The sequence below is a fragment of the Microcaecilia unicolor genome, chromosome 1 (assembly GCF_901765095.1).
Source record: "Microcaecilia unicolor chromosome 1, aMicUni1.1, whole genome shotgun sequence".
In the NCBI taxonomy this organism is placed as follows: Eukaryota; Metazoa; Chordata; class Amphibia; order Gymnophiona; family Siphonopidae; genus Microcaecilia; species Microcaecilia unicolor.
In genome coordinates, this window is record NC_044031.1 from 281,405,181 (window position 1) to 281,422,170 (window position 16,990).

The window sequence follows — 16,990 nt, forward strand, 5'->3', positions numbered from 1 at the left end:
ATAAACTGGGAGGATGGTGCCAGTGGATACGTTCCTCCACTCCTGTGAAAGCATCATCACATGATGTCCCGAGGGAGAAAGATGTCCATTAGTTCCCACCGCCCTGCTTGGCACACTTCAGTGCAAGAACACAACTTTTTTTTTTGCCCGTTGCCACTGCCAAAACTTGTGAAACTAGTGAGACCAAAAGGGTGCACAGAGAGATGTTTAAAAAATGGAGATGTACAACATCGTATGTTGGGGTTGCCAGCATCAAGTCCAGCCAGCCTGAGCAAACCACCTCCCCGCTGCCGCCACAATCACCACTCATGGTCTCCGAAGCTTCAGCTGCCCAAAGCTGCTGCTGCCACAGCCTAGCCTCCGTCCCAAGTCGCAGAGCCTCTTCCCGAGCCTAACCAGAGCACGAATACTATATTCAAAATCCATAATGCCAGGTCCGAGCTGGCGTTAGATTTTCTGTGGTATGGGCACCCTTCTCTAGGGCGCTGTTCTCTGAGCATTAAAGTGGAATAGAAAAAGACCTAATTTAAATCTTTTTGACTAGATTAGCATGTTATTTGCGCTGATCTGGGGGCGAGCTCGGTATTTCCCATGGTAGGGGCCTCTGAATATTTTTGCCAACAAACACGGGCGCTAGTCCAGTACTAACGGTATCTAGTGTTCGTGTTTGCTTCTGAGCAGCAGGGCCTTAGACTACTGCTCATTTTCAAAGCACTTACACTTACAAAGATCCATAGGTTACTATATATGGGCTCATTGTCAAAGCATTTAGAATTACAAAGTTCCATAGGTTACCATATAGGGGCTCATTTTCAAAGCATTTAGACTTGCAAAGTTCCATAGGTTACTATATAGGGGCTCATGTTCGAAACACTTAGACTTACAAAGATCCACAGGTTACTTACTATATAGGGACTCATTTTCAAAGCACTTAGACTTACAAGTTCCATAGGTTACTTACAGGCTTATTTTCAAAAGAGAAGGACGCCCATCTTTCGACACAAATCGGAAGATGGGCGTCCTTCTCACAGGGTTGTCCAAATCGGTATAATTGAAAGCTGATTTTGGACGTCCTCAACTGCTTTCCGTCACAGGGACGGCCAAAGTTCACGGGAGCATGTTGGAGGCATAGCAAAGGCGGGACTTGGGCATGCCTAACACTTGGATGTCCTCAACCCATAATGGAAAAAAAACGGCATTCCTGATGAGCACTTGGACGACTTTACCTGGTCCTGTTTTTCTTATGACCAAGGCACAAAAAGTGCCTAAACTGACCAGATGACCACCAGAGAGAATCGGGGATGACCTCCCCTTACTCCCCCAGTGGTCACTAACCCCCTCCCACCCTCAAAAAACATCTTTAAAAATATTTTGTGCCACCCTCTATGCCAGCCTCAGATATCATACCCAGCCCCATGACAGCAGTATGCAGGTCCCTGGAGCAGTTTTAGTGGGTGCAGTGCACTTCAGGCAGGCGGACCCAGGCCTACCCCCGCCCCCCACACCTGTTACACTTGTAGAGATAGTGGTGTACAGTTGTGGGTAGTGGGTTTTGGGGGGCTCAGCACCATGGGCGTAGACTGGGGGGGGTGAGGGGGGCAATGCCCCCCCAAACGACGACGACAACTGGCGCCAGTAGTAAAAAAAAACAAGCAGGCACGCTCGTCTCTCCATCCGCTTCGCTTCCCTGCCCTCTCAGCGTCCCGCCCGAAAGGAAATGACATCGGAGGAAGGCGGGACGCAGACAGAGAGGGCAGGGAAGCGAAGCAGACGGAGACGAGCACGTATCTGTCTACCCCCTCTCTTCCTCCCTCCCTCCAGAGCAGGCAGCAGTCTTCTTCAGCCTTTCTGTGCTCCTGGCAGCGGTAGCGACGTATACACGCTGCCTTCGGCTCTGCCCCGAAGCCTTCTCTTCAAGTTCCTGTTCCCGCATAGGTGGGAACAGGAACTTGAAGAGAAGGCTTCCGGGGCAGACCGAAGGCAGCGTGTATATGTCGCTACCGCTGCCAGGAGCACAGAAAGGCTGAAGACTGTTGCGCTGGAGGGAGGGAGGAAGAGAGGGAGTATACGGAGTCACGATTCTGGATCTCGCGGAGGGCAGCAGAGGGAAGATGGATGGGACTGGGAGGGGTGGGGAGCAGAGGGAAGGAGCAGGAGATGGATGGGACTGGGAGGGGTAGGGAGCAGAGGGAAGGAGCAGGAGATGGATGGGACTGGGAGAGGAGGTGAGCAGAGGGAAGGAGCAGGAGATGGATGGGACTGGGAGGGGTGGGGAGCAGAGGGAAGGAGCAGGAGATGGATGGGACTGGGAGAGGAGGTGAGCAGAGGGAAGGAGCAGGAGATGGATGGGACTGGGAGGGCTGGGGAGCAGAGGGAAGGAGCAGGAGATGGATGGGACTGGGAGGGGTGGGGAGCAGAGGGAAGCCTGCTGGAAAGAAGACACTGCATAAAACAGAAGACACTGGGACCAAAGCGAATAGAAAAACTAAATGATCAGACAACAAAGGTAGAAAAAAGTATTTTATTCAGAATTTATTAATTACAATATGTCAGCTTTTTGAAATGTGCGTCTGTGATATTTTGCTTGTAAATTTCAATTTTTCTGGTATTGCTGCATGCTGAGCCTGACTTCTTGAGTTAACTTTCCAGTTCGGTATTTTGCCTTCATACTTTTTTATTTCTAGTTCCTTGTGTCATGTCTGTTGTGTCATATGTTTTTCATGTGTGATTAAGGTGCAGTATTCTGCTAGCGTGTAGTATTTGCAGCCCTTTTTGTTTAGCTTTTTTTCACGAGGTAGTGTATTGGTGTTTTAGAGCCTGGTGTAATTACAGTTCTGCTTTCTCACGCATAAGGTTGTAGCTCGTCCTGTCCTTGGAATTAGTGCTGTTATGGTTTAATAAGGATATGAGTGTGTTTTTGCACAAGTTCGTGTATAGCGTTTTGCAGTGGAGAGATTGTGTGTTGGCCTTACTGAGGTGGCACCAAAACATCAGAAAGGGTGTAGAGCCTAAATCATGACACACTACCTCTTGAAGGATCTACATATAGAGCCTATGCATTTCTAAGGTCAACACTGGTATGGTATGGGAAAGGGGGTGGGGAAATACTACTGGAGATTAAGAGGAAGTGCTGGGTAAGGAGGAAAGAAGGAAGGAAGGGAGAAAGAGCTGGCTTGATATCTCATACATATTCATTATGGTTATTCCCCAAAAAAGCCAGCTTTTTTTCCCTTCCTTCCTCCATATTAGCATATCATTTGCATATATATATATATATATATATATATGCAAATGAATATGCTAATATGCTCCGCCCCATCCTTTGCCCCCCCCCCCCCCAAATGAAACAGTAAAACTACGCCCATGCTCAGCACACAAGGTAAGGGAGCTATGTACCTGGGAGCAATTTATGAAGTCCACTGCAGTGCCCCCTAGGGTGCCTGGTTGGTGTCCTGGCATGTCAGGGGGACCAGTGCACTACAAATGCTGGCTCCTCCCACGACCAAAGGGCTTGCATTTGGTCATTTCTGAGATGGACATCCTTGGTTTCCATTATCGTCGAAAATCAGAAACAACCAAGTCTAGGGACGACCATCTCTAAGGACGACCTAAATGTCAAGACTTGGACGTCCCGGACCGTATTATCGAAACGAAAGATGGACGTCCATCTTGTTTCAATAATATGGGTTTCCCCGACCCTCCATCGGGACGTTTTGCGAGGACGTCCTCAACAAAACTTGGGCGTCCCTTTCGATTATGCCCCTCTATGGAACTTTGTAAGTACTTTGAAAATGAGCCCCAATGGCACATAGATAAAAACTAACATGGTCCATCTAGTCTGCCCAGAAAGGTAGCTAGGGTTTACTTGTGTGCAAATTATGCCACCCACCCTCTCTTTTTTTCTTAATTATTTGTGTGAGTCAATTATGGCTACTTTTTGAGTACAAGTATTCTATACTTTTATTCTAACCTCTTACCATAAAGAGATCCTCTGTGTTTATTCCATGCCTTTTTTAATTCACTCGCTGTTTTCATCCCCACCACCTCCCACGGAAGAGCATTTCAGATATGCTCTCTGTGAAAAAGTTCTTCCTGATGTTGCTTTTTTGTCTCCCCCTTGTATCTGCATTTCATGTCCTCTAGTTCTAAAGTCTGTTTTTGGAAAATGTTTGTTCATTTATATGTTTCAAGTACTCGTATCGTATCTCCCCTTCACAGTATACATATTCAAGTCTGCAAGTTAAAACTCTGGCAGCGATCCCATACAGTGGTGGAAATAAGTATTTGATCCCTTGCTGATTTTGTAAGTTTGCCCACTGACAAAGACATGAGCAGCCCATAATTGAAAGGTAGGTTATTGGTAACAGTGAGAGATAGCACATCACAAATTAAATCCGGAAAATCACATAGTGGAAAGTATATGAATTTATTTGCATTCTGCAGAGGGAAATAAGTATTTGATCCCCCACCAACCAGTAAGAGATCTGGCCCCTACAGACCAGGTAGATGCTCCAAATCAACTCGTTACCTGCATGACAGACATCTGTCGGCAATGGTCACCTGTATGAAAGACACCTGTCCACAGACTCAGTGAATCAGTCAGACTCTAACCTCTACAAAATGGCCAAGAGCAAGGAGCTGTCTAAGGATGTCAGGGACAAGATCATACACCTGCACAAGGCTGGAATGGGCTACAAAACCATCAGTAAGACGCTGGGCGAGAAGGAGACAACTGTTGGTGCCATAGTAAGAAAATGGAAGAAGTACAAAATGACTGTCAATCGACAAAGATCTGGGGCTCCACGCAAAATCTCACCTCGTGGGGTATCCTTGATCATGAGGAAGGTTAGAAATCAGCCTACAACTACAAGGGGGGAACTTGTCAATGATCTCAAGGCAGCTGGGACCACTGTCACCACGAAAACCATTGGTAACACATTACGACATAACGGATTGCAATCCTGCAGTGCCCGCAAGGTCCCCCTGCTCCGGAAGGCACATGTGACGGCCCGTCTGAAGTTTGCCAGTGAACACCTGGATGATGCCGAGAGTGAGTGGGAGAAGGTGCTGTGGTCAGATGAGACAAAAATTGAGCTCTTTGGCATGAACTCAACTCGCCGTGTTTGGAGGAAGAGAAATGCTGCCTATGACCCAAAGAACACCGTCCCCACTGTCAAGCATGGAGGTGGAAATGTTATGTTTTGGGGGTGTTTCTCTGCTAAGGGCACAGGACTACTTCACCGCATCAATGGGAGAATGGATGGGGCCATGTACCGTACAATTCTGAGTGACAACCTCCTTCCCTCCGCCAGGGCCTTAAAAATGGGTCGTGGCTGGGTCTTCCAGCACGACAATGACCCAAAACATACAGCCAAGGCAACAAAGGAGTGGCTCAGGAAGAAGCACATTAGGGTCATGGAGTGGCCTAGCCAGTCACCAGACCTTAATCCCATTGAAAACTTATGGAGGGAGCTGAAGCTGCGAGTTGCCAAGCGACAGCCCAGAACTCTTAATGATTTAGAGATGATCTGCAAAGAGGAGTGGACCAAAATTCCTCCTGACATGTGTGCAAACCTCATCATCAACTACAGAAGACGTCTGACCGCTGTGCTTGCCAACAAGGGTTTTGCCACCAAGTATTAGGTCTTGTTTGCCAGAGGGATTAAATACTTATTTCCCTCTGCAGAATGCAAATAAATTCATATACTTTCCACAATGTGATTTTCCGGATTTAATTTGTGATGTGCTATCTCTCACTGTTACCAATAACCTACCCTTCAATTATGGGCTGCTCATGTCTTTGTCAGTGGGCAAACTTACAAAATCAGCAAGGGATCAAATACTTATTTCCACCACTGTACCATTTTAGTCGCTTTCCTCTGTCCTTGGCAAGATATTGCCTCCAAACCTGAACACAGTACTCCAAGTGCAGTCAGTGTCTTCTACAGGGGTATTATCATCTTCTTTCTGCTGGCTATGCCCCTCTACTGTATATGCAGCTAGGCATCCTTCTGGCCTTGGCCATCACCACATTGAGAAATTATGGGGTCCTTTTACTAAGCCACAGCAAAAAGTGGCCTGCGGTAGTGTAGGCGCGTATTTTTGGCGTGTGCCAGGCCAGTTTTTACCGCATCTGGGAGAAAGGGCTTTTTTTCAATAGGCCGGGAAAAGGTCCTGCGGTAAAATTGAAACCATAATGCACCTATTTACAGCCTGAGCCCTTGACGCCACCCATTGATCTAGTGGTAAGAGCTCACGTGCCACAAGCACGGTGACTGGTTGGTGCGTGCCTACTGACGATTAACACCGGAAATGTCATGCACGGTAGGAAATATGGGTGCTTGCCAAATCTGAAATTACCACCAGGGGGCATGCTAGCCTGGCGGTAGTCTTGTTTTGGCTTTGTAAAAGAGCCCCTATAAAAGGTGCAGAACTTAAGCTTGTTGTAATATTAATTATCTGAGTAGGATTACCGTGCTGTACGAGATGAAGCCAATATTGTGTCAAACAAATAACTGCTATAAAATTGCCTGATGTATTTACCAAAGTAATGTATGTAAGCAGTCTTATTTTAAATGAGCAGATGCAGAGTGATCTGTGGAAGTGAAAGAGGGATTTATGGAAATGACAGAATTAAAATTGTATGCTTTAAGTCAGAGACAATATTAATTGTTGAAAAAGTAGTTGAAACAGTTGTAGGGCCTGCTATCTGCTGCTGATACACAAGGCCCTGTACCAAGGACAGAACAATAAGATGTTTTTCTTAAAACTAACTGAAGGACTCCCACCTTTTGTCATAAATTATGTGAATGCCAGAGTTCAAGTGATGCGGCACATTTATAGTTATATTTAAATTGAAGATGTTATTAGCACTATGGTTGTACTAATTAGTAATGACCAGATGTTGTTTTGGAATAGTGGGGTTTCTTGACCTCCCAAACCAAGTTTTGAACTGCTTGCCATATATGGAGGTATTTGTATATTTGTTTTGCCTTGTAATGCTGATTACATATCCTTGAAGTTTGGAACAATTCCCCATTTTAGGATATATAAGGAGGCTCCCAGTCCTTGGTCACTGCTGTCTGTTTTTGACTTGTATAGGCACAGACAGACTTTGGCCAAATAAATGTTTTCAATGCTTATACTCTTGTTTGGTCTCTGAATATGCTAGAGTTAGGAAATCTTCTGCGTTGGTATTAGTTTTTACTCAGCTTAAGAACTGAGGAAATCTTTATTTTTTATTTGAAGGTTTCTCAGGTTCTTTCTGTATTTTTGACATTGATTAATATCTCTCTTTCCTGTTTAAGAGATCCCTATTTCAGTAATTGTCCCGTCAGTTTGGTATCCCACATGGGACCCCCCAACTCATCTCCGAAGACACTGCCTGAGTGACTCCAGGAATGCTCCGGCCGGCCATCTGAAATGGGTGAGTTCGCCTTTGGAGTTATTCTGTTGTCTTGCGACGTCCTGGAGACGGTAAGGTGGTTTTTAAAAGATTGTAAGCCTGTCTGTCTCCTCTGTCTGTTTACTCTATCTGTTTATTGTTCTGTTATGATTTGTCTTTAGACCAGTCCTTTGAATCCTTACTCTGGTTATCCAGGCATTTACTATACTGTCCATTCGAGTCTTCGGACTGATAAAGCTGTGTGGTAGAATTTATGTCTCCATTCCCGCAAGAGGATTCAATTTATTTCCTTTTTCCCTCTCTTTGAACTGTATGTGTCACAGACAGTATACATTTCTGGTTACGACAGTTCTGATATTTATGGTCAGGTCGAGTCAGATATTTCTGGTTAGTTTGATTTAGTTGTTTTTGGTTAATCAAGTTCAGTCATTTCTAATATTTTTTTAATTGAGGGATTCTGGTTAGTTGCACTCTGGTATTTTGGTCTGTTCAGTTCAGTTTTTAGTTTAGCTCAGTTAAGGTTTTAGGTCTATTCAGGGTCAGTTAAAGGGAAGTCTGCCCCAGGTGGAGGAAAAAAAATGCAGAGAGGACTCTCTTTCCAGATTGAGAACCCCCCCCCCCCCCCCAGTATTAGGTGATTGACCCCTGGGTAAAATTCTGAAAGCACAGAATGCTTTGTCTGGTACTAAGTTAAAAAGTGATGTATATAATTAATTTTAAAGGTGTGACCGCAGGTTACTATGCATTTTCCAGTTAGGAACCTTTGATCACACTAAATTGCATGCTTAAATACTGGAGGATTCCCGTCGTCGCCAGATGGATTTATCGGTACCTCTGGGCAGAGGCTGCAGAATTAAAAATTCCCCAGTAGCGACACTGTCTTTGAGGACTCAACCTAGGTTATCAGACATTTCTCCTCTATATCAGGACAAATCCCTCCTCTCAGTACCCTTATCCACCACCGCCTCCAGACTTCGCCCTTTCTGCCTCACCTCACCCTAAGCTTTGAATAAACTCCCTGAGCCCATACGCCAAGCCCCTCCCTACCCATCTTCAAATCCTTGCTCAAAGCCCACCTCTTCAATGTCGCTTTTGGCACCTAACCATTGTACCTCTATCCAGGAAATCTAGACTGCCTCAGAATCCCTTGAAGCATTACCAATCTCTTCTCCTGTTTCTAGGTACACTCACAGCCAGCTGGCAGTCAGCTTTTCCACTCCCTCACAGTGCCCCTTATGACAGTATTCTGTCCCGAACTCTGATGGCATTGCCTACCCTTATATTCATATACCTTTACTTCAGAAGATATACAGGTTTGGCAACAGATAATCCCAAAGTTTAAAGATGATCCAGAGGCAGTTCATAGAAAAACCATGAATCAGTTATTTGATGCTTTGCTTCGTTTTGCTGTTCAAATACGTTCAGTTATATTAAAGGAGAGAAAGATTATTTCTGTGCATAGAAAAGAATACAACTAAATTTAAAGTTTACAAATTGGTGTTGGGTCTAATGAACTACTGGGTGTGAAACCATCTGGTTTATGGGTGCTATAAAATTCCTTGTCTACTGTAGTAACACAGGACTGTATTCCAGAACCTCATTATTTATTTGGATTTAGCTCACACCTTTTTCAGTAGTAGCTCAAGGTGAGTTACATTCAGATACACTGGATATTTCTCTGTCCCAGGTGGGCTCACAATCTAAGTTTGTACCTGAGGCAATGGAGGGTTAAGTGATTTGCCCAAGATCACAAGGAGCAGCAGTGGGATTTGAACTGACCACCTCTTGATTGTAAGACCAGTGCTCTAACCACTAGGCCACTCTTCCACTGTGGAATAATGTACTTCCATTGGATTGTGTGCGTGTATGGTAATTCGAGTTGCAAATAGTATTTAGGGCTAGATTCTATAAATGGTGCCTAAAATTTGGCACTGAAAAAAAAAGAGCTTAGCACTATTCTATAAACGACATTTAAAATTAGGCACCATTTATAGAATAGAGCTTAGTACCAAGAACTGTGACTACATTTAGGCATGAACATTTACACCAACGAAACCTTGGTGTAAATCCCTACGCAAGATCCCTGTTATTTTGTATCAACATGCATAAATTGTGGGAATGCCCTCAATCCACCCATGACTCCCCTATGGCCTCGCCCCCTTTTTGGACTCGTATCTATATTTACATGTAAATTGTAATTAAATCCAATTAGCACCAATAATTGCTTGTTAAGAAGCCAATTATTGGCACCAATCGGCTCGTTATTCAATTAAATTGTGCATGCAATTTTTAGTGACTTTTATAGAATTTGGGGGTTAATGTGTATTTTTAATTGAATCTGCCTGTTAAAGGAATGTGGCATAAGACTGAGATTGTTCATGCTTTGAATATCACCTTAAAAGTTTTCTTTTTCTTAGATAAGCTGGGAAGATACAAACCATCCCTAAAGGAAGCTCTTGGGTAAACAAGAGATTCCTGGAAATTGAGAAGGTAAATTGGATATAATAATTAGGTAACTGAGACCCCACATGGGGGAGCCTCAATTGACTGCTACATGCAGCTGCCTAAACTTGCCTACATTTTAGAAATAGGAACAGGCTAGTGGAAGAGGCACAAGATAGCAGGCCAAACCCCACTAGTGAAGACCAACACACTGGCCCCGAGCAACATCAAGCAGGGCCCTTTAGAGAAAAACAGTTCCCACTTTTGCAGTCTGGACTTTGTGCAAACAGAGTGAAGGGGGAAGTGTGGATGATTTATTTTAAAAGAGTATTTTACATCTTATTCAGAGTTTAAGTCCTGATGTTTTAAACTCCAGTGCTGTAGTGAACAGCACAGGAGAAATAGAGCTGGAACAACGCATCTGAACAATTCCCTAATGCTCAATATTAATGAGATGCAAATATAGACACAACTCATAGCATTGAGCATTAGGGAGTTGTTTAGGAGGAGGATGGTACCTGGCACATGTGCTCAAGAGTTGGGCACTAAACACAGCTCTTCTGCGCATGTCCAGAACACCAGAGGGGAGGAGGGAAGGAGGAGGAAGAAGTTGCCAGTTAGTGAAATACCTTTATCACTGGTGCATATTCTGAAGCACACAGTGGTGTTGATTTCTGTGCCTTTAAATAAAAGCATTCCAATTTTTTTTTTTTTTAGTTTGGCATGCTTATGTTTAAATGCAGGAAACAGGCACCAATGTGTGCTTTCACTTTTGGGTCTGCTCTGATTCACGCACATTTGTTGTCTCAACCAGCGCTTACTTCTTTCTGCTTCCAAAACCAGTTATAACCAGCATATTTTAAAGAAAGAATCGTGAGAAATCCTGTCTTCAAACACCCTAATGCCCGCTCCGAGCTGGCGCTATTTTTTACAGTGGTAAGGCAGCTTATTGGCTTATTGTAGCATTCTATACAAGCGTTGTGTCAGAGGAGACAACGAAGCACGCTCACCTTCACAACGGTCTTTCTAAAGACCTCCCTTTGTTGAGGATTTGCCTTCATCAAATAGTTCTCAAAAGCATTCGGCATTAAGACTCCTGATGCAGGCCTAACGGCAGAAACACGACGTTGTGTCGAGTCTTTATACCTCAATAAACATCTTTATTATTATATATCCTTTCAGTCTTTGGAATCCTTGGTCGTCCTCCCACTTTTATTTTATTTCTTACAGAGAGAGTGAGGGCATCTCTCTCCTCCCCCCCTCTGAGTCCTTCACTGTTACAGAGAGAGGGATTTCGTGCTGTGTTGTTTTCCTTCACTCAAGGGAAAACCGGATATCTCTGGCGCTTCACACTTCCGGCTGGAGGCTTCATGTAGAATGTTGGGGTTGCCTTTTATATATATAGATGCCGAAAGGAAAGGCTAAACAATCTTGAGTCCTGTTCCTATTAACGAAAGGAAAAAAAAAAGACATCATAATACTATGGCTTTTATCTTTACCAGAGGAAAGGGAAGGTTGTTTTAGTAGAATTTTTACATGCTGTAAATAATTGAAACTGAAAAAAAGGAATAAACAAAAAACAACCCTCAAGTCCTGCTCTATAATAGTTTATTGGCATACTTGTAGTATTTGTTTCAAATGAAACTTTCCTTATATGTGTAAGTGATGCATAGTAGTTGTACCAAAAAAAGTTGTTTTAACGTTAGTGTTGCTGTTCTAGAAATGAAATTATATCCTGAATTACGCCTTTTTTTGTTCTTTGTATTTCAGTTTACAGTTTGAAATTAGCGCCTGCATCCTGTTTTAGTGACAGGAAAGGATAACAGAATTGCAACACTATGAGGTTTTGGCTTTATTTTATTTTTTAAAGAATTAAATAATATTTCAGTGTTTGGCTCTGGAAGGAATGCTAAAGTCTAAGGGCCCTGTTTGCTAAGGGCGCGCTAGCATTTTTAGCATGTGCTAATGATTAGCACACGCTACACGCTAAAGTTGCCCACAGAAACATATTGGCAACTCTAGCATTTAGCGCATGCTAAAAACGCTAACATACCTTAGTAAACAGGGCCCTAACTTATATTGTACTTTTTCTATTCTGATTCTAGCTCTCAGCGTCTTGTTCTATTTTTGTCCAACTGAAAAGGTAATGCCTCTCTGAGGGCCCCTTTAACCAAGCTGCAGCAAAAGGGGGCCGGTGCTGGTAAAAGGGAAGTCTCGCTTTCCAACAGGAAATGGCCGGGCGGCAAGTAAAGCACTTGCCGAGTGGCCATTTCGGGTGGGGGGGGAGCCCTTACCACCACCCATTGAGGTGGCAGTAAGGGCTCTCGCATTAACTCGGCGGTAACTGGGTAGTGCGCAGCACTGCCTGATTACCACTGGGTACACTCCGGTGCTACAAAAATTAATACATTTTTGTAGCGCCAGAAATGACAGCGCGCTAGGGGTGGGAAGTACCGCCGGGCTGCTGCGGTAGCCTGGCTGTACTTCCTGTATAGCAAGCGGTAAGCCCACATTGGGCTTACCGATGCTTAGTAAAAGGAGCCCTGAATTTTTAATTTGTACAACTATGTTCACATTTTTGACTGTGGTTCTCCTCTTCCACACACACATACTAAAGTAAATATGCAAAGGACGGTTGGAGAAGTAATGGGAAGCTACATATTTTTAGGGAAATTGGAGAATTCTATAAGGTGTCATAAATGTTTTTTTTAATTATGTTAAGTGTTAGTAAGTAACTACATTAAACTGTTTTTGTATTGTTAAACTTATACGCTTGTTATCGTTCTAATCGGTCTCTCCATAAATGTACTGTACTTACATAATGATTGTTCTAATTGTGGCCCTTCCTGTGTACAGTTGTTAGAGGTTTAAAGTTATATTTGAGTTGTATGGAGTAGAGCCATGAAGGGGCTGAAGGAATTGTGAGATAGAATTTATTCAGGTTACAAGTTAAGGGTTAAAGAAATGTATTTGTATTGAGAAAAATTATTTATTGCAATTTAGCTGCCATTATGAATGGCAGCAGGAGATGAATGATATTGTTAGGCAGAAGTGAATGCACGTTGACAAAATGTTACGTGTAAAGTGAATACCTTAGAGAGGTGTCCACGTAAATTATAATATGCATTTCTAGGATAGGTAAGAATTGAAGCTGATATTATTTCAGATACTACAGTAGGAAATGGAACTTTTATATCCAGTGATCTGAATACAAGTTATGTGTAAGGCTTCAAGATTACAGATGAAAGAAAAGTGATAAAACAAACTGATTCAATGGACATTTTAAGGCACTGGGCTGCAACAAAAGTCAAAATTAGCACTAAATGGATTGAAAACAGAGGAATAGGGATAATAATAATGATAATACTGACAGTAATAATAATGATAATAATAATAATAAAAACTTGCTATAAGTCATGAAGAAACTGACTGATGTATGGCCTAAATAAGTATGAGGCCCATATTTCAAACAGTGATGAGGTTGGTTGATATGTTGTTGTTTGATATATTTTAATTGATTGACTGTATTGAACCATTTAGTTTGACCTATTGCTGCACATTTGCAGAACCTTCCTTTAACATTTGTTGAAGTCTTTCATTCACAGTCTTTCCAGAGGAGGGATGACCTTCCTCGTATAGAAGATCAATCTACATGAAAGGTGCTTCAGTGCAAGTCTCTGCTAAAAGGCCTATAGCCAAATATCAAGGCCCAACATAGAGACATATAGTTTACAGCATCAGGACCTTCTCCGCATCGGTTACCAGAGGGAATTGAATAATCATTGTCACTCATCTGCCACCAGGATCCTTGGCCTACAATTGCCACAAAAATTTAACAGACTGAACAGTACAGCTTTATAGTTTTAATTTTTGTTTAAACTAAGGACTTTTCCTAGTATTACTACATTACTATATTAGTTTATTCCCTTCTTCAGCACTGGTTAAGTATTGTATTGCCTGTATTGCTAAAATTATTACTAAGGGGCCCTTTTACTAAGGTGCACCTAAAAGTGGCCTGCGCTGGTGTAGGTGTGCATTTTGGATACGCGCTGGTCCATTTCCTCAGCGCACCTGACATCTTTAGATTACTAGTTAAATCCTTGGTTTTAACTCAGTTCGATTACTACAATTCTTTCTATGCTAGATGTAAGGAGGTTGTCCTAAAACAGATGCAAATGGCCCAAAATACAGCTAGGTTTGTCTTCAAGGTATCGCATTTTGATAGAGCCACTCCATTATTATGCACTGACTGCCCATTAAAACCAGGATTATTTTTAAATTATGTGTTTTTGTCTTCCAAATATTATATGGCATGACACTGGATTATATGCATCATCAAATCTGTTGAGGCTTTTCCTCCATTAATCTAGAAGAGTTTATATGCAGCAGTAAGATCATATCAAGAAATTCAGAAATGTATGAGGATACTATTGATTGATTTACTGGATTATATGCAGCCATTAAGAACTATTCCCCTATGCAATATAACCTCTGGTTCTAGGGACTACCTTAGACTTCATCTTCCAGATTCTAAGAAAGTGTGCTATGTCGGTTTACTCTGTAGACTTTAGATACCAGGGTGCTAAGTGGTGGAACTCACTGCCAACGGCAATCAAGGGTCTGCCTGATTACTTGGTATTTCGCAAAAGATTGAAAACTTTCCTCTTTGAGAGGTTTCTACTCATTGATGGAGTGTGTTAGATTGTAACTGGCCATCAATGGTTTATTATTTGTATCTTATTTGTGCTACTCTGCTCTTTCTTGATATTTTGTTTATGGTATTGCTTGTCGTTTTATTTATTGTAAGCCACATTGAACTTGGGATAATGTGGGGTATTAATGTCAAAATTAAGTAAAATAGCTGCATCCTAAATTTGGGGTGGGGGGAGGATATGGGAGTAAATTTTCACAGTGTAGCACTTGATTTTGATATGGTTGACACTGAATGTGTGTATGTTTTGCTCTGCTTATAATAAAACATTACAAGTCAAAAAAATAAAATAAAATAAAAACACCTTCTGTCGTGCTCTGCAAACAAGACTTAGTAGGTAAACAGTAAACATTTGAAACAGAGATATCTTCTGGCTTAGAGATTTTTAAGACCTCCTTAAAGTACTTAACAAGCAAAATTTGGGCTGAAAGTAATGTGTACATGGAAAATTCAATATTCTGAGGTTTATTGCTCTCAAGGAATTTTCCAGCTGTTCCACCTAAAAATGAGTGGAAAGGCCGTGCTTGATAGCCAAAGCATAGCCGTCAAGAGGGTGGGCAGGGGGTGCAAAATTCCCCAGGCCGAGCCTGGCACTGGGGTCTCTCTCTCTCTCTCCTGCTCCTGACGGGACCCAAGTGATCGTGTCCCGACAAGAGCAGTAGAGAGAAAACTCCGGCGCCATGGCCAAGCCCCCTTGGAGGCTGGGGAGGACCCGGAGGAGCACCTCCAGCGCTGCTCTTCTGCCCTGAGAGGAAAAGCAGCCGCAGGGGCAGTCAATCGGTGGAAGAGCAGCGCTGGAGGAACACGTTTTTTGCTGGCGGGGCCTCGGGATCCCTGCCAGTGAAGGTAATTGGATTGTGTGTGTATGTGTGTGTGTGTGGGTGGGGGGGGTGGCTCTGCCTCGGTCCCAGTTCAGTCTCTCGGCAGCCCTGAAGCAAACCACTAACAGACTGCTGAAACCTCTTCTCTAATTGAAGAGTTTATTATCCACATCTTCCCACTTAGTTATAGTTTCCTGAGAAAATTGGATAATTGTTTCAGGGTTCCTCTAATCACAGATTCTGTTCTGGTAACCATGGGCCAAACCTCCTGCAAAGAAACATCTTATGAATCAGAAATATTCCAGCCTGGTTCCCCAAACTGTCAGAAAAAAACACTGAATTGGGCAGTGACACATCAATACCTCCTAGATGGCGACCAAAACTGAATATGCAGCCAAAATTTGCCATTGGGTTTCAGCCAAAACCAAAACCTGCCTGGCTCTGTAGAGACAGGTACACAAAGCAGACATGCTAGATATGGGAGGAGCATAAGGACAGGGACATGAATGGGGGATGATAGAGACAGGGACTTAGATAACATAACATAGTACTTCCATGTAATTTTATTTGATGGGTAAACGTATGCACAGAATGGCGCTAGTTGCAAAACTTTTACCTGCATAAAGGGCAGACAGTTTTAGAAAGACTCATTTCCACTGTTAAAACATTGTTTACCTCTAGAAATGGTTTTGGAGTGGCCTAGTGGTTAGAGCACTGGTCTTGTAATCCAGAGGTAGCCAGTTCAAATCCTACTGCTGCGCCTTGTGATCTTGGGCAAGTCACTTAACCCTCTATTGCCTCAGGTACAAACTTAGATTGTGAGCCTTCCTGGGACAGAGAAATATCCAGAGTACTTGAATGTAACTCACCTTGAGCTACTACTGAAAAAGGTGTGAGCAAAATCTAAATAAATAAATAAATATGAATTTCTATACTGCTTCTACCAAAAGTTGGCTCAAGGTGGTTTACAAAGGTATAAATATTAACATTTGTAGCATAGTCAAACAAAATAATCATATTAAATAAAATTATGAAAAGTCCCCAAAATCAAACAAAATTTTTTTTCAAAAGCTTCATCTTAAGCAGCTTAAGTCTAATAGTTACTCTCAGTACACAAATCTAACAAATCTAAGAGTACAACAGCTAAAAACAGTTTGATATTGTGTTCTGAACAGCAAGATTGAATCCAGTATCAGTCCCAGTTTCTGACCTGTGAGGAGATCTTAACTAAACAAATCATTCAACTTAATAAGACTCAATATATCAGTCTATATCACTCAAAAAATTATCTCCATAAAACTGAAGAGCCACTATTGTAAATCACAATAATGTAGTGGAGAAAAAGGACCTTGGTGCCAAAACATAAACACATATATGGGCTTCCACTAAGGGGCCTGTTTTATCAAGCCACACTAGCGGTTCCCACGCAGCAATGCCAAAGGAGCCATTCAAAGTGAATGGGATTTGTCAGTATTACCACATCAGGAGCCGCTAGCATTGCTTGATAAAAGAGGTCCCGGGGGGGGGGGGGGGCTTTTACAAATGTGTGTTAGCGTTTTTAGCGCACGCTAAATGCTCAAGTCGTCCATAGGAATATATAGGCATCTTCAA

The 16,990-nt window shown here is 42.7% G+C and overlaps 1 long non-coding RNA gene across 1 annotated transcript; it reads left to right on the plus strand.

Moving 5' to 3' along the window:
* Nucleotides 1-7,114: 7,114 nt before the first annotated feature.
* On the plus strand, nt 7,115-14,474 carry LOC115460211. Its single transcript, XR_003940415.1, has 3 exons — nt 7,115-7,426; nt 11,618-11,690; nt 13,439-14,474. It is a non-coding gene; the product is annotated as an uncharacterized LOC115460211 (long non-coding RNA).
* Nucleotides 14,475-16,990: the final 2,516 nt, after the last annotated feature.